The sequence below is a fragment of the Sorex fumeus genome, unplaced genomic scaffold (genome assembly GCF_029834395.1).
Source record: "Sorex fumeus unplaced genomic scaffold, SorFum_2.1 ptg000237l, whole genome shotgun sequence".
NCBI lineage: Eukaryota > Metazoa > Chordata > Mammalia > Eulipotyphla > Soricidae > Sorex > Sorex fumeus.
Genome location: NW_026606294.1, coordinates 767,857 through 783,701, shown reverse-complemented (window position 1 = coordinate 783,701; position 15,845 = coordinate 767,857). Strand labels below are relative to the sequence as shown.

Here is a 15,845-nt window from a genome sequence, read left to right as displayed (position 1 = left end):
TACTTAAATTTCCAAGAATGTCAGTGCTAAGAATTATTTGTCTGGATTTCCTTAGTGTACATGATCACTTAATCACTTAACTTCTCGTTAGTCGTCAATTTGCTCGAGCGGGTGCCAGTAATGTCTCCATTTGTCCCTGTCACGGGCTAGTGTAGCACAATGGCATCTGTTCGCTCCGGGAACATGAAGGGCCTCAAATCGATCATACGTGATCTTGACGAAGAAGTCTGACCATCTAGTAGGTGGGTGGCCATGCGGTCTTTTGACATTCCGTGGCGTCCAGTGGGTAACAGCTCTAATCCAGCGGTCGTCTTTAAATCTCATTCCGTGACCAGCCCATCTGATTTTCGACACCTTGGCAAAAGAGACAGCGTCCTTGATTCATGATCGTCGACAGATGTCATAACTCAAGATTCTTTCTCTCATTTGAGTGAAACGTGATATTCCAAGCATAGCTCTTTCTATTCTTCTTTGGAAACCTGAATAGAGTTCTCATCCTGTTTGCGTAAGGCCCAGGTTTCTGAGGCATATTTTAATGCAGGAAGTACAGTGGAATCAAAGAGATGTGCCTAGAGCCGGAGGTTCGTCGTCCTCTTAGCTATTTCTTCGACATTCTTGAAGGCATTCCAAGCTACTCTCTTCCTCCTGCACAGCTCATATGCCAGGTCATTTGTCATGTTGACCTCTCGACATAGGTACACATAGCTGTTGCATTCGGAGATGGTTGTTCCATTGAGAGTGAATGGGGCGTCAGGAACGAGGCTGTTTCTCATAAACATTGTCTTGGTAAGTTTCAGCTGTAGTCCTACATTTCCACACACACGGTCAACGTCGGCCAGCATATGTGCCGCTTGGCTGATGTTTGGTGTTATTAAAACAATGTCATCAGCAAAGTGGAGGTGGTGTAGTTGCCGACCATCTATCTTCACTCCCATTCCTTCCCATTCCAGTCATCGCATGATGTTCTCGAGGGTGGCACTGAAGATTTTCGGTGAAATGGTATCACCCTGCCGCACCCCTCTCTTGACGTCAACGATCACTTCTTTGTAGAATGATGAGATCCTGGTAGTAAAGCTGCAATACAGCTCACAGAGGATCCTGATGTATTGGGCTTGAATGCCCTGATTGGCTAGGGCTTCAATGACCGCTTCCGTCTCAACAGTATCAAAGGCCTTTTTAAATCAATGAATGTTAAACCGAGCGGCATCTTGAACTCCCGAGAAACATCAATGAGTTTGGTTATCGTGTGGATATGGTCGATGGTGCTGAATCCTTTGCGGAACATGGCTTGCTCGCATGGTTGTACTTCATCTAGTGTTCTGCCAATCCTATTTAGGATGACTCGAGTGAACAACTTGTAGATGACAGACAATAGGCAGATCGGGCGATAGTTGCCAATGTCATGGATGTCTCCCTTCGTGAACAGTAGTACGGTCCTGCTGGTTTTCCATTGGGACGGAACCTTGTATTCAGGCAGGTAGCGAGTGAAGAGCCGAGCCAGTGTATTGATGAGTACTGACTGCAGGTTCTTCAGGTGTTCAGGTCTGACCTTGTCTGGCCCAGGTGCTGTTTGTTCCTTTACCAACGAAATGGCGTGTCGGATTTCGGAAGGGAGAACTTTGGGAATGACATGTCCATCCTGTGGAATTTGGTATGTCGGCAAGTGGACATGGCTGTCGAAGAGATTTGAGTAGAAGTCATGGTAATTTTCTCCATTGCCGTTCTGGAGGATGTGATGGATCCATCAGGACGTCGGAGGGCAGTCATCTTGGTCTTGTAGTTGGCGAAGGACAGGCGGCGTTACGAATACTTTTCCTGGCTTTTGCCGCATCTACCAGTACTTCTGCTCTTCTCTCTTTGAGGTCTTCCTTGATCGCATCTCTGCACTGCTTTGCGAGCTCGGATGTTAGCTTGCGGTTGCCTGAGGCATGCGCCAAACCACACTGGCGAATTAGCTCAAGAATTTTCGAAGATAGGGGATTTTTTGTGGCTATCTCTCTCTTGGAGTTCCTCACACATTCATAGAGCTGCTGAACCAGTCGATCATATTCCTCGTCAATGTTGTCAACAATGGCATCTTCCCATGTTGCCGCAATAGTACCAAAGAGTTCCCAGTTTGTGGTCATTCTGGCAGTTCTCTTTTTGAACTTTGCAGCCCTTTCTCCCCGCTCTGTGAAGTAGAATTTTGCACGAAGGAGGCGGTGGTCCGATCCCGTTCGAAATATTGGGACAACAGAGACAGCTGTCAGGCAAAACTGTCAATTGAATATGATGTGGTCTATTTCGTTGTGGAATCTTCCACCGGGAGACTCCCATGTCCATCGTTTAGATTCTACCTTCTGGAACTGTGTTACCATGAATGGTTTTGGTCGACATGATGAACTCAGATAGTCTCTCACACTGTTCGTTCCATTCTAGGCCATGGGTCCCGATGTGAAGTTCTTCAGCTGATCTTCTCGGTCCTATCTTGGCATTAAAATCACCCACAATGATCTTGTAGAATGTGTGGTCTTCTTTATAGAACTTCTCTAGCTCCATGTAGAACTTCTCGATTTCTCTTTCATCATAATGAGATGTTGGTGCGTAGACAAAGAAGATAGAAACTGCAGTCAGTGAGCCACATCTATTCAAATGTAAACTTCCGATTCGGGTTGTTATTCATTCCAATGAATCAATGCTCTTGGCCAAGTTTGTGTTGACAAGGACACTGATACTTCCAACACCTCTTTTATCGCAAGTTCCCAGGAACAATTCTCCAGTGTCGAAAACGGCATCGTGAGATTCTTGTCTTCTTGTCTCGGTCAGACCAATGATGTCGTACATGATCATTCGCGCTTGTACCATCAGGTCCTCGATGGATGCATCTGATGCTAGCGTACATGCATTGAAAGTACAGAGGATCATTTTTGTCTTCCTTCGTTGTGGCAGCCTAGGTCGGCCTTGAGATTTTGTCGGCCTCTCCTTTCTCATCCTTCTCAGTGCTGCCATGTCGCTGAAGCCTTTGGGATTAGGTGAATGTACATGATACGGGGTTAGTGTACATGATAGTCATATGAATACACCTGTGTGAATATATCGCTGGTATCTAGAGAATAGATATATAGAAATTAGATCACATAGCTGAGTGTGATCTTAACTTTTCTACACACTCCCATGCCCCACACACCCAAAGACTTGTACTAATCCTTATAGATCCATGACTTTTCCTCCTCCCCTCTCCCAGAGTCTTTTAAAATTTCTTTTCAAGTACTAATGTAATGCGCTTTAGAAAATATTGAGTTAAACTTAATTGTTGTCATGTAGCTTTTAGATAGAGAACCAAGAAAATCTTATTAAAAGAGTATTTTTGTATTCTTTGAAAATGGTAATAAGAACGTTATCCTTGAGTCCCGCAATAGACATTATATAAAGAATGTTGTGAGGAATTCCCTGTACAAATCAATACTCGAAGAAATAAATGACTTCTCTGAATGAGGATGAACTGGGACATTTCAAAGTATCAATCAGTGAATCAAAGATGAATCATACCATCCTATAGATAAAAATGATCTTGATGTAATCTAGTCAACACCATCACCTTTTTTTCTTATACCAGCTGATAGCACTTTTAATTTTTTAATTTTTATTTATTTATTTTTCCTAATGAAACACCATGAGGTGCAGTTGTAGACTTACATACCTTTGTACTTGATTTTCAGATATACAAGAATCAAGTACACATCTTTCCACCAGTAACATTCTCCACCACCAAGAAACCCAATGACCCTCCCACCCCCCATCTCCCCCATTTTGCCCCAACTCAGGGCATTCCCTTTGCTTTTTCTTTGTTTTAGGGTGTTGCGGTTTGCAATGGAGGTCAATACCATTACATTTTCAAAGAAGAAAATAGGCCCCTATATGTTCAAGACACTACTACTGTCCTGCGGTTCTTTCCAGTATGTACATTGCTCCAAGCCAGCCCATTGAAAATATGCTGGGAAGTACAACTGGATGTTCCTTTCCTCACACTGACCTGGAAGACTCTTGCTGATTCTCAGCCACATCAACTATTTCATTTGTTGCCTGATATCACCTACTGTCCTTAATTTTTTAAAAAAAAATATTTGATTTGTTTCGGGAATATAAAGAAAAAAATTAAATGGACTAATAAAACAAAAGTAAAATCAAACCTTTACACTCTGACATCAAAATCGTCCTAATAGGAGGGGAAGTAAATGACTGAAATGCGTAGGGGAGTGTTGTTAGTTGGTTGTGGACAATAGCTGGATATTTGACAGTGCATGGAGTATGAATACACAGTTGCAGAGATCAGGAACTCTGTACTTGAAGCGAATACAGTTTGTAAACTAGTCATCACAATTATATGTCTATATGAATTTTCTCTACATATGCTTTGTGCCTTCCATGCATGTATGTGTTATGCATTCCTTTATCATGAGCTCAGAAATGCATCTGAGGACACTCGGAAAATTAGTTGCGCCCCAAGTATGGGGAGAGAAGTAGTAAATAATTGGAGGAGAAAGAAATATGAGTTGGAGCTTAAGAGCCATGTTAGAGGAATATATAGATATGTATGTGTGTGTAAATACACATATATATGTATAAATATATATATGGGCTGGAGCCATAGCACAGTGGGTAAGACGTTTGCCTTGCAAGCGACCAACCTGGGTTGGGTTGCTCTCCTCCTCTCAGAGAGCCCGGCAAGCTACTGAGAGTAACCCTCCCTCATGGCAAAGCCTGGCAAGCTACCTATGATATATTCAACATGCCACGAACAGTAACAAACAGTCTCACCATAGGGACGTTTCTGGTGCCCGCTCAAGCAAATCAGTGAACAATGAGAGGACAGTGCTACAGTGCTATGGTTAATTCAAACGTAGTTTATGCAAAATATGAAAGAATCAAATAAATATTCTATAAAGCTTATTTTACCTATTAAATTAATATAACTTTAAATAGTGTTTAGAAATGAAGTTGAAGAATTTTAAGGCTATAGAAAGATATTGACAATATATCAAGAAACACATGGATTTTTGAGGAGAAAGAACACGTACCTGTTGTCCTTTCTTAAGGTTATTTTTTTGGCTTTTATAGAATATGTTTTCCCTGAGTTTTTGTTAATCGCTTCCGTTTTTTAGAAAGCATCATAATAAATTATATTTTTTAAAGAAGTAAATAAAGTTGTGTTTGTGAGTGGATTATGTATGTTTGGAACCTGGGAAGTATTTTGCTATGTAAGTTACATTAAACATGATATTTATAACAGAAATACCATCTGCAGTACTATTGACAATAGCCAGAAGAAACTATGGTATACCTACACAATTGAATACTACACAGTTTGCAGGAAACTGACATCATGAAATTTGCTTATAAATGGATGTACAGGGAAGAATATCATGCTCAATGAAATCAGTCAGAAGGAAAGGTGTATACCGATTGGACTACCCCATTTTTTGGATATAAAAAACCAGAGTATGAGACTAATACCCAATGATAGCAGAAACACAGGCCAGGAGAATTGGTCAATTGTTGGATGCTTGCCACAAGTGCTGAAGGCGAGCATTTGGAATAAAGAAGGGACTGCTATGACAATGATAGTTGGAAGTGATTACTCTGGGTGAGAAATGAGTCCTGAAAGTAGGCCAATGAATAAACGTGAGAACCTCTCTCTCTCTGTATTACAATCCATAATGCCCAAAGGATGAGAGAGAGAGAGAGAGAGAGAGGTGCCTGCCATAGTGTAGAGAAAGCAGGCTGTCAGGTGGGGTTTGGGGTTGGGAGAGGGAGTGGTGGGAGAGAAACTGGGGACATTAGCAATGGAACAGTATACTAGTGGAGGTTAGGTGTTAAAATATCCTATGATTGAAACTGAATCATGAAAAGGTTTGTAATGTGTGTCTCCTGCAGATTCAATACAAAAATATGATATTTAGTTTCTACCAGCATGACTAACCTATGAATTTGCTGAAATTTACTTTTATCACCTTGGCTGGGCTCATTACATGGATGTCTGTGTGGTAAAACTTTTTCCATTTTATGCGGACTGAAGAGACAAAAATCATAGGGTTGGGACTTCTGGTGGAAGGAGAGAAGAGCACAAAACACCCTGTTGACCACACCTCAGCAGGGTCACCTAACTTGCCTAATGACAGACCTCCTTCAATGATTTCTTCTTTTGTAATGTGGAAAAATGAAAAGACATTGCAGGCTGACAGGGGGTTTTCCCCTCCAGTAAACACTGTTTTCTTTTTGATCAGAATTGTTTAAAGATTATTTGAAAAATTTGGAGCTTACTGATTTGTTCTCATATATTTCCCCTACATAGTGTCAGTGGGCATTGATCTAGGAAGGCCAGCATGAAAAACTTGAGGTGTATGTCTTAACCACCAATGCCAACACTACTGTAAGTATGGAACCCAAAGTACAATAGTAAAACTTCAAAATGTGTTTGTCAAGGAAATCGGTGGGAATGCAGGGAGAAATGTGTAATCTGTTGGTGGAAGCATGCAGACACTGGTGGTGTGATTAAAATTGGAATATTGTATGACAAATCTCCATTATAAATGACTTTGAAAATCAAAATTGCCTAAATTTTAAAAAAAAGAGAAGTCAACTTACGTCTATATTTCAAGAAAGCTTGTCTTAGCAAATTTTGGCAGGGAGACCATAGTTGGTAGAGAGAGGGAGAAAGAAAGGGAGATTTGACAGTTGGGAAGAGAAGCCTGGATATCATGGAAGAGATGAAAGCTAATCTTAGAAGATTTGGAGCCATCAGAGTTTAGTGAGTTAAATGGTGAGAACATTGCAGTTTAGATACTTAAATAGTGAGATTGGTTTCAGTCATCACCACTGTATATATAGAAAGAGTTAAAAGACCTCACAGACATTCAGGCTATAATAACTAACAAGGGAAGCGTTTTTTTCCTGAAGCACTATATAAGGATAATATATTGCCAGGAAAATGATAAAAAGTTGGTTCTCTTTTTCAGAGATTAATACATTAGAGATGAAAATTTTATACAAAGGAATCTATCATCTTGCCCTGTTGCTCTGTTTTCTTGTCATCATTCCATTCTCCACCATGACCCTACCTAATCAGGGCTTGCCACATTTCTCAGCAGTATCACCAGATAGCCTAAGAGCATGTGTTAACTGCCGGTAGCTCACAGCTCTCATGTTTGCCCCCCATCCAAGCCAGAGCCATCCTTCTGAAACCATGGATATTTGCTGAAGGCCCGTTCTTCCTTGAAGTGGCAGTCATGGTTTACCTCTTCTTAATCATTGTGTTTACAAATTTAGATGAATGTCACAATACTAGTGACAGGGATTTTCCAAACTATGGTAAGCATAAACATTTCCCTTTCCCCCACGAATTTTGGGCTAGTTATTTTCTATCCACTGCTAATAATTTGTGATAATGAGGAAACAGAACTGAAGTAAAAACAGGGACATTTGTCAATTTGGTGCCATGACTAATCAGTCTTAGTATAAGTATATATTTCTAGAAAAAAAAAAGCAGAAGAAAAGGAGTTGGTTTCTAGCAAAGAATGCCAAACCTCTGCCAAGAAATCCTTTGAAAATAAAAATTCTGACTATGTACTGAACATGATTGACACTCAATGCCTCTTTTGCAGACCACAACACCCGAAAGGAGAGAGAGAACAAAAGGGAATGCCCTGCCACAGAGGCAGGGTGGGATGGGGGGTATTGGTGTGGGAGGGATACTGGAATCCATGGTGGTGAAAAATGGGCACTGGCGGAGGAATGGGCACTTGATCATTGTATAATCGAAACCCAAGCACAAAAATTTGTAAATGTACAACTGTACATCATGGTGTTTCACTAATAAAATTTTTTAAAAAAATAAAGTAAAAATTTTTTTTGTCTGCGAGAGATCAGCAGATGGGAACCTGAGTGAAGGCAAAAGATTACATTGGTTGACTTTTATTTTTCCTTGAGTATATTAATTTGATTTTGGAGTCAATTTATATGAGAGTTCATCAAGACACAGAAATTTTTAGCGCTTCTCTTGTTTAAAAGTATAGTGATACACCATATCTCTATCTCACATTCTTTTTATTTCTGATAGTTTGATACAAAAGATACGTCAAAATCTTAGATAAATGTAAATTATTTAAATACTTTTTTGATTATGTAAAATTACCTTATAGAATTACATTATAGAATTTCATAAATTTTAGGATTATGCAGAATCAACGTGCATGTATCATATTACACTCACTACTGAAAGGCCTACTCTGTCATTCACCATTGTTCAGTTTTTCCACTTTGATTATACTTTTCGATCTGGTAACTAAATAGTCTCATAGTTCTAAAGTTTGTTTTTATTGCTTTGAAAAGATTAAAATTATGCAATTTTCAACATTGGATGAAACTAGAGGATATCATGCATGTAAAGTTAGTCTTAAATAAATGAACAGATACAGAGAGATTTTTCTCATATGTGGGATGTAAAGACACACAGCAAGGTAGAAACAAAGGTTCAAGAGCAATTTAAGGGGAGAACTGATCCACACAATTGAGTCAGGGGATTGAGAGTGAGGGATTATGGGGGATTGGGGGAGAGGAAGGGTTTATTCTTTGAGAGAATGAGGAGTGTCATGTTGGAATTATGTGTATGAGAAACCATTGTTAATTGAATTATGAATTATAGAATATAAATAATGTTTTAGATGTTTGTCTGTCTCATTTTATTCTTTTAATTTGTTTTCTCCATATGCCACATATGCATGAACTTGTAGGATGCCTATCTTTCTCTGCCTGGTTTATGTCACTAAACATAATTTCCTCATGTTATCCATTTTATATACAAATAATAAGAAAATTTCACTTCATACAACTGAGTAGTATTCCATTGCTTTACCACCTTTCATTTTCAAAATTTGTGGTTTAAAAGATACAAATATTGGTTTTAACAATGCTCTGGTGTTTTAAAATTTTTAGGTTAGTGAAGCTAAATAGATTTTACTGAAAAACACTCAGAAACTTGTGAAACAGGTGTAGGGTGGAATGGAATAATTGTTCAAGCGAGAACAGTCATTTAACAAAGCAAGCAAAGAGAGACATAGAGAAAGGAAGCACGGTATTTCTTCTTATGAGATCAAATCTTGAGGACCAAGCCCACTCTGGTAGTTTAGGAATAAGAACTTGGAGTGGTATGAACTTAACTTGTGCACTTTAGGGGAGAACCTGAGTGAAACTATTATAAGTATGTTCAGGATCATGATAAACTGGAGTCTGCACTTGGAGTGAGGTGGGTAGAGAGTTCTTTGGGGAGATCTGAACTATGGAGAACAGTAATATTATAACATTAATGATAGTATCTTACCGTGGGATTCCAAAAAAATCTGTAACAGTGGCATCAGAAATGATAACATTCTTAGGTATTTGGATTTCCTGTGGAAACAACGGGAAAGCTGAGTTTATGCTCTGGATGCATCCACCTGAAACAAGGTCAACAAATCATGAATGAAAAATTAAAAGTTACATGGATCAAGGATTCTAATCCCAGTGGAAGGCTAGATTTCGGGTGGACAATTTCTACTGATGGCCTGATGTAGATTCTGGTCCTGGGATACGTAACAGAAAGGAGGTAGTGACAGGTATCCTCAGAAGTGAAGCCTCTGAAACAGAATTCATTCATGACAACTTATGGGTTATCAAAATTTGCTCATGGCTGCTACCATTATAACATGCCATTCAATGGTTCTGTGGTTTCAATTTACTGTGTCAATGTAAAGATGAAGTTTCCAAATGGAAGGTAAAAATCTGAGGCCCTCAAGATGATGAATCATAGTGAGGGGGGAGCTGGAGCTATAGTACAGCAGGTAGGGCATTTGCCTTGCACACAGCATACCCAGGTTAGATTCCCAGCATCCTGTATGGTCCCTCCAAGCACCGTGAGGAGTAATTCCTGAGTGCAGAGCCAGGAGTAACCACTGTGCATCGCCACGTGTGACCCAAAAACGCAAGAAAATGATGATCTGGGATTGATCCTTAGCATTGCAAACAGCATTATTTTTTAATTTTTAATTTCTTTCTTTCTTTCTTTCTTGCTTGCTTGCTTTTTTGTTTCCCTTAGCTTTAATGTCATGAAGGGATCTTCCCACATTTTTCTTCATATATCTTAAGAATTCAGGTATGATAGTGAGGCCTTTAATACATTTGATCTGACTTTGTGCCTGGCACTATAAAGAGGTCTGAGTTCATTTTTTTTGCATGTTGCTGTCCAGTTTTCCCAGCACCAGTTGCTGAAGAGACTTCCTAGCTCAACTTCATATTTCTTGAGCATTTATGAAAGATTAGGTAATAATAATCTGAGGGCCAGCGTCAAGATATTTGACTATATTCCATTGATCTGAGGCCTGTCTTTATCTGAATATCATGGTATTTGGATGACTACAACTTTGTAGTAGGGATTGAAGTTGGGGAAGGTGTTCCCTTCTTTTTACCAAAGATTGCTTTAGCTCTTCATGGGAGTTTATGGTTTTGTATGAGTTTCAAGAGTGTTTAATCTATTTATTTGAAAAATGTTATGGGTATCCTTATAGAAAGTGCATTAAATCTTTATAGAGCTTTGGGGTGTATTGCCATTCTGACAGTGTTAAACCTCTCAATCCATGAGCATGGGATGTGATTCCATTTCCTCATATACTCTCTTATTTTGTGAAGTAGTGTTTTGTAGGTTTTTTTTTTGGTATATTTCCTTAAGTAAACCCTGAGTATTGCTGGATGTACCTTCCAAAACAGAAAGAAAATGTCAATACTGATTGAATGGTACTAAGAAATTGTTTTTAATTTTTAGACGTATTGTATTATGTATGCGTGCACATACACATGCATGCTTAATTCTTATCTATTGAAGAGATCTGCTGAAATTATTTGAAATTTCTTTCAAAAAGGAGAGAGGACATAAGGGTTGATAGCACAGCGGGTAGGGCGTTCGCCTTACAAGCGGTCAACATGGCCGACCCGAGTTCGATTCCTCTGCCCCTCTCGGAGAGCCCGGCAAGCTACCGAGAATATTCAATATGCCAGACACAGTAACAACAAAGTCTCCAATGGAAACGTTACTGGGCCCGCTCGAGCAAATCGACGATCAACGGGAGGGCCTTTACCTTTACCTTTACCTTAACCTTTTTAGTTGATTCCAATATACTCGATTTTCTGAGGTATTATTGTGAATGGGATTGTTTTTCTCTATCTCTTTTTTCTCTTTCATTATTAATATATGGGAAAGCCATGGCGTACCAGATATTGATTTTGCAATATGCTACTTTACTAAACAAATCTATTGATCCCAGGAGCTTTTTTGGAGATTCTTTGGGATTTTCTATGTATAGTATCATATTATCTCCAAATAGTAAAAGCTTGAGTTCTTCCTTTTTTATATGGTTGCCCTTGATATCTTTTTTTTTTTTTACCAAAATCATATGGCAAGTACTTCAAGTACTATGAAGAATAGGAGTTTTGAGAGTGGGTAACTTGTTTTGTGCCTGATTGTATTCTGGAATTCTATTTCATTGATTTCTGCTCCAAGCCTTTGGTTTTTCCCCCTTGAGAATAATACTTGCTGTGGGTTTGTGGTAATTTGCTTTGACTATATTGAGGAAAGTACTTTCAACTCCCATTTTCTTGAGAGTTTTTCATCATGAATGGGTGCTGGATCTCATCAAATGCTTTATCTACATCTATTGATATGATCATATGACTTTTATCTTTATTTTATTGAGATGGTGTATTCTGTTGATTGACTAGAGAATGTTAAGCCATCCTTGCATCCCCAAGCTAAACCTACTTGGTCATAGTGTGTGATCTATTGTTGAGTTTCTAGATTCTCTTTGCTGGTATTTTCTTGAAAATTTTTGTATCTGTATTCACAAAGGAAATAGGTCTGCAATTTCCTTTTTTTTGTGGTGTCTCTGTCGATTTGCGTATTAGGGTGATCTTTGCCTCACAGAAACTATTTGGGAGTATTTCTGTTTCTTCAATTTCCTGGAAAATCTTAAAAATGTTGGAAGCAGTTCCTCTTTAAAGGTTTGAAATAGTTCACTATTGAATCCATCTGGGACCTGGATTCTGTTTGGGGGTATAATTTTGACCATTATTTCAATTTCCTTGTTAGTGATAGGTCAAGTATTCCAAATCTTCTTGGTTCAGCCTTGGGAGGTAATTGGAATCCAATAATTTATAAATTTTTTCAAGATTCTCTCATTTCCTGCTGCAAAGATTCTCAAAATAATCTCTGATGATCCTATGGATTTCTGTACTTTCTATTAGGACACCCCACTTTGCATTTCTGATTCGATTTATTAGAATTCTTTCTCTTTGTTTCTTTGAGAGGCTTCTCATGGTTTAATGATCTTATTTATTTTCTCAAAGAACCAGTTTTTGTTCTTATTGGTCTTCTGGATTGTATTTTGGGATTCTAGCTCATTGATGTCTGGTACAAGTTTTATTATTTCCTTCCTCCATCCTAGTTTGGACTACTTTTGTTGGTTATTTTCCAAAATCTTGAGCTCTAATTTATTCTTGTAGGCCCTTTCTTTCTTCCTGATGAATTCTGGCAGAACTATAATCTTTCCTCTTAACACTGCTTTTGCTGTGTCCCACAAGTTCTGGTAGCTCGTGTCCTCATTCTCATTTGTTTATGGAAACTTTTTATTTCCTCTTTGATTCTTCCCTAAGCCATCAGTTGTTCATTACTTCCCTTAAAGAAAATATTTCCTTGCTGAGCTTCAGTCTGTTTGATCTATGGAGAAGTGACAAAGAATTGTTGAAATCTCCTACTAGTATTGTGTTGCTATCAATGTTTTTCTATAAGTCTATTAGAAGTTGTTTTAAAGTATTTTGCTGGTCTGTCATTAGGAACATATACATTGAGGAGGGTGAGTTCTTTCTGATGTACATATCCCATGATCATTAAGAAATGACTGTCACTGTCTCTGATAACCTTTAGTCTGAAGTTCTTGTGGTCTGATACTAGTATGGCCACTCCAGGTTTGCGGAGGTGATATTTTCTTGAAAACTTGTTTCCCAGCCTTTTACTTTTAGCCCATGGGTGCTTTGATTGTTCAGACATGTTTCTTGCAGGCAGCAGAATGTTGGGTTCAGTTTTCTAATTCATCTTCCTATTCTGTGCCTCTGAATTGGCACATTTAGTCCATTGACATTGAGAGAGATTGTTGTTTTGGGGATTTGTGCTCTCTTTATGTATAATTTTTGTACTTGTGGGGATTGTCTTAGCTTAAAGTATACCTGTTAATTCTTCTTGCAACAAAATTATGGAATGCTTTACAAGTTTGCATGTTATCTCTGTACAAGGACCATGCTCATCATTGTATCATTTCAATTTTAATATATGTGTTATCAAACCTATTAGGAGTTAATTTTTCCATATTTTTCTCTTCTTATTACTTTGACTGTTGTCCTTCCTCACTCCTATGGCAGACAATGATTGCTAATCAAGGAATGTATTTCAAAGCAGCATGAATAAATAGATTTAGAACTTTAATGTCCCAGAAATAAAAATATGGTTTTTAGTATATTATCGTTTACCCTACCCCCTAGGCATTAGTTTTACAAAATAATTCTTTTGGAAGATGGTATATGAGTTTGTTTAATGTTGTTCCCTGAATCCTTCATTAAGAACATTAAAATAGAGCCTTTTGCTGTTCTCACCTCAGTCCCGTGTACATCTCCAGGAAAAGGTGGATGGTGTTGTCTGCACTTTGACCACCTTGAATGTATGTAGGATTTTTCTCCTGAAGGATGAGGTGAGGATCATATTGATGATTTCATTCCACCTTATTACAAGTTCAACTTGAATGGAAGGTGAGACTCATGAGGCTCCTATAAAGGACAGAACAAAGGGTCTCAGTGAAGTTTAATGGCCAACTCACATTAACAACATAGATGACTCAAAGTAACCTGTGTGCATCTTTGTGTGTAGTGAGTTTCATATCTACTGATAGTGATTGTCAGTCATGACACATGGGAAAAACAGACCTGTAATTAAAAAATCTAGTTCTCTGAGCAGAGTGGGGTCTCTGAGGTGATTGACCAAGTGCGTAGTAATTTATTACTAAGCACATAAGTATTTTGAATGATGTGTACTTTTCGATCTAAAATTAATTCCAAATATGTCTAAAACGACAGTGTCCTGACCTCGCACATGGCTTTCCTCACCGAGGCCCCTTGGAGGTGCCGGGGTGAATTTCCCTCACGGACCTGATTAGAGCCCCAGCAGCTGAAGACCTCTGCAACCAGTCATAGGTAGGCTTAAGACCACCCTTCCCAAGCTTGAAGGAGCCTCATGCATGAAGGAACTGGAAGAGGAACCCAGATGTGCAGAACCGGGGGATGAGATCTCTATGGCTGCTCAGATCAAGACTGTGCCCCCTCCTTCCAGATCCCCCATCTTCTAATAATTCAGTGCTACAACCACGAACTGCCCCTGGATCCATGTAATGCCATCAATGGCCAACATCCAGAGACTGGATCCTATTTAGAAGACAGCAACTCTGATTGTCCAGTTCTCACTCTCAGAGAACCTGGTAGGCTTCTGCGAGTATCTTGCCCGCATGGCGGAGTCTTTGTTTCTGGTCACTGTTTCTTTTGAGGTACAGAAGCTGCTTAATTTAAGATAGTCCCCTTTGTTTATCTCTGTTTCCAGTTGCTTGGCAAGTGGCGTGTTATATTTGAAGATACCTTTAGCTTTAATGTCGTGGAGGGATTTGCCGACCTTGTCATCAATGAACCTGAGGGATTCTGGTCTGATGTTGAGGCCTTTGACCCATTTTTATCTGACTTTTGTGCATGGTGTTAGGTAGAGGTCTGAGCCATTTTTTTTTTTTTTTTGCATATAGCTGTCCAGTTTTTTCTGCACCGTTTGTTAAGGAGGACTCTCTTGAACCACTTCACATTTCTTTCTCCCTTATAAAGCTTAGATGATTATATATTTGAGGGTGTGTGTCAGTATATTCAATCCTTTTCCATTGGTCTGCAGCTGAGCCTTTGTTTGAGTCCCATGCTGTTCTCATAATTATCGTTTGTAGTAGAGTTTGAGGTTGGGGAAGGTGATGCTTCCATTGTCTTTTCCCCAAGAATTGCTTTAGCTATTCGTGTGCGTTTGTTGTTCCATGTGAATTTCAGGAGTGCTTGATCAATTTCTTTGAAGAATGTCATGGGTATCTTTATAGGGATCAAGTTGAATTTTTACAATGCTTCGTGGAGAATTGCCATTTTGACAATGTTAAATCTCCCATTCCATATGCAGTATATATGTTTCCATTTCCCTGTGTCCTTTTTAATTTCCTGATGTATAGGTCCTTTACCTCTTTAGTTAAGCTGATTCCAAGGTTCTTGATTTTCTGAGGCACGATTGTGAATGGGATTGCTTTTTCATGTCACTTTCTTCTCTCTCATTACTTGCATATAAAGAAGCCATAGACTTTTGGGTATTGAGTTTATAGCCTGCAATTTTACTATAAATGTCTATTGTCTCTGGGAGTTTTTCGTAGAGATTTTAGTATTCTCTGAATATAGTATGATATCTTCTGTGAAGAGTGAGAGATTATTTCTAATTTTCATACATGAAAAACCCTTAATATTTTTTTCTTATCTATTTTCTCTTCTATTTTCTCTTATCTATTTTCTCTTCTATTTTCTCTTATCTATTTTCTCTTCTATTTCTTTGTATAAATTTCTTATAAATTTCTTATAAATTCTTATAAATTTCTTTGTATAAATTTCTATTTTCTTATCTATTTCTCTTCTCTTTCTTTGTATAAATTTCCAAAATATGTAGCTTTTATTAA

The 15,845-nt window shown here is 38.6% G+C and overlaps 1 pseudogene; it reads right to left on the bottom strand.

The window, feature by feature from the left end:
- Positions 1 to 13,304: 13,304 nt before the first annotated feature.
- LOC130018131 (uncharacterized) lies at positions 13,305 to 13,401 on the bottom strand (annotated as a pseudogene).
- Between the last annotated feature and the right edge of the window lie 2,444 nt (positions 13,402 to 15,845).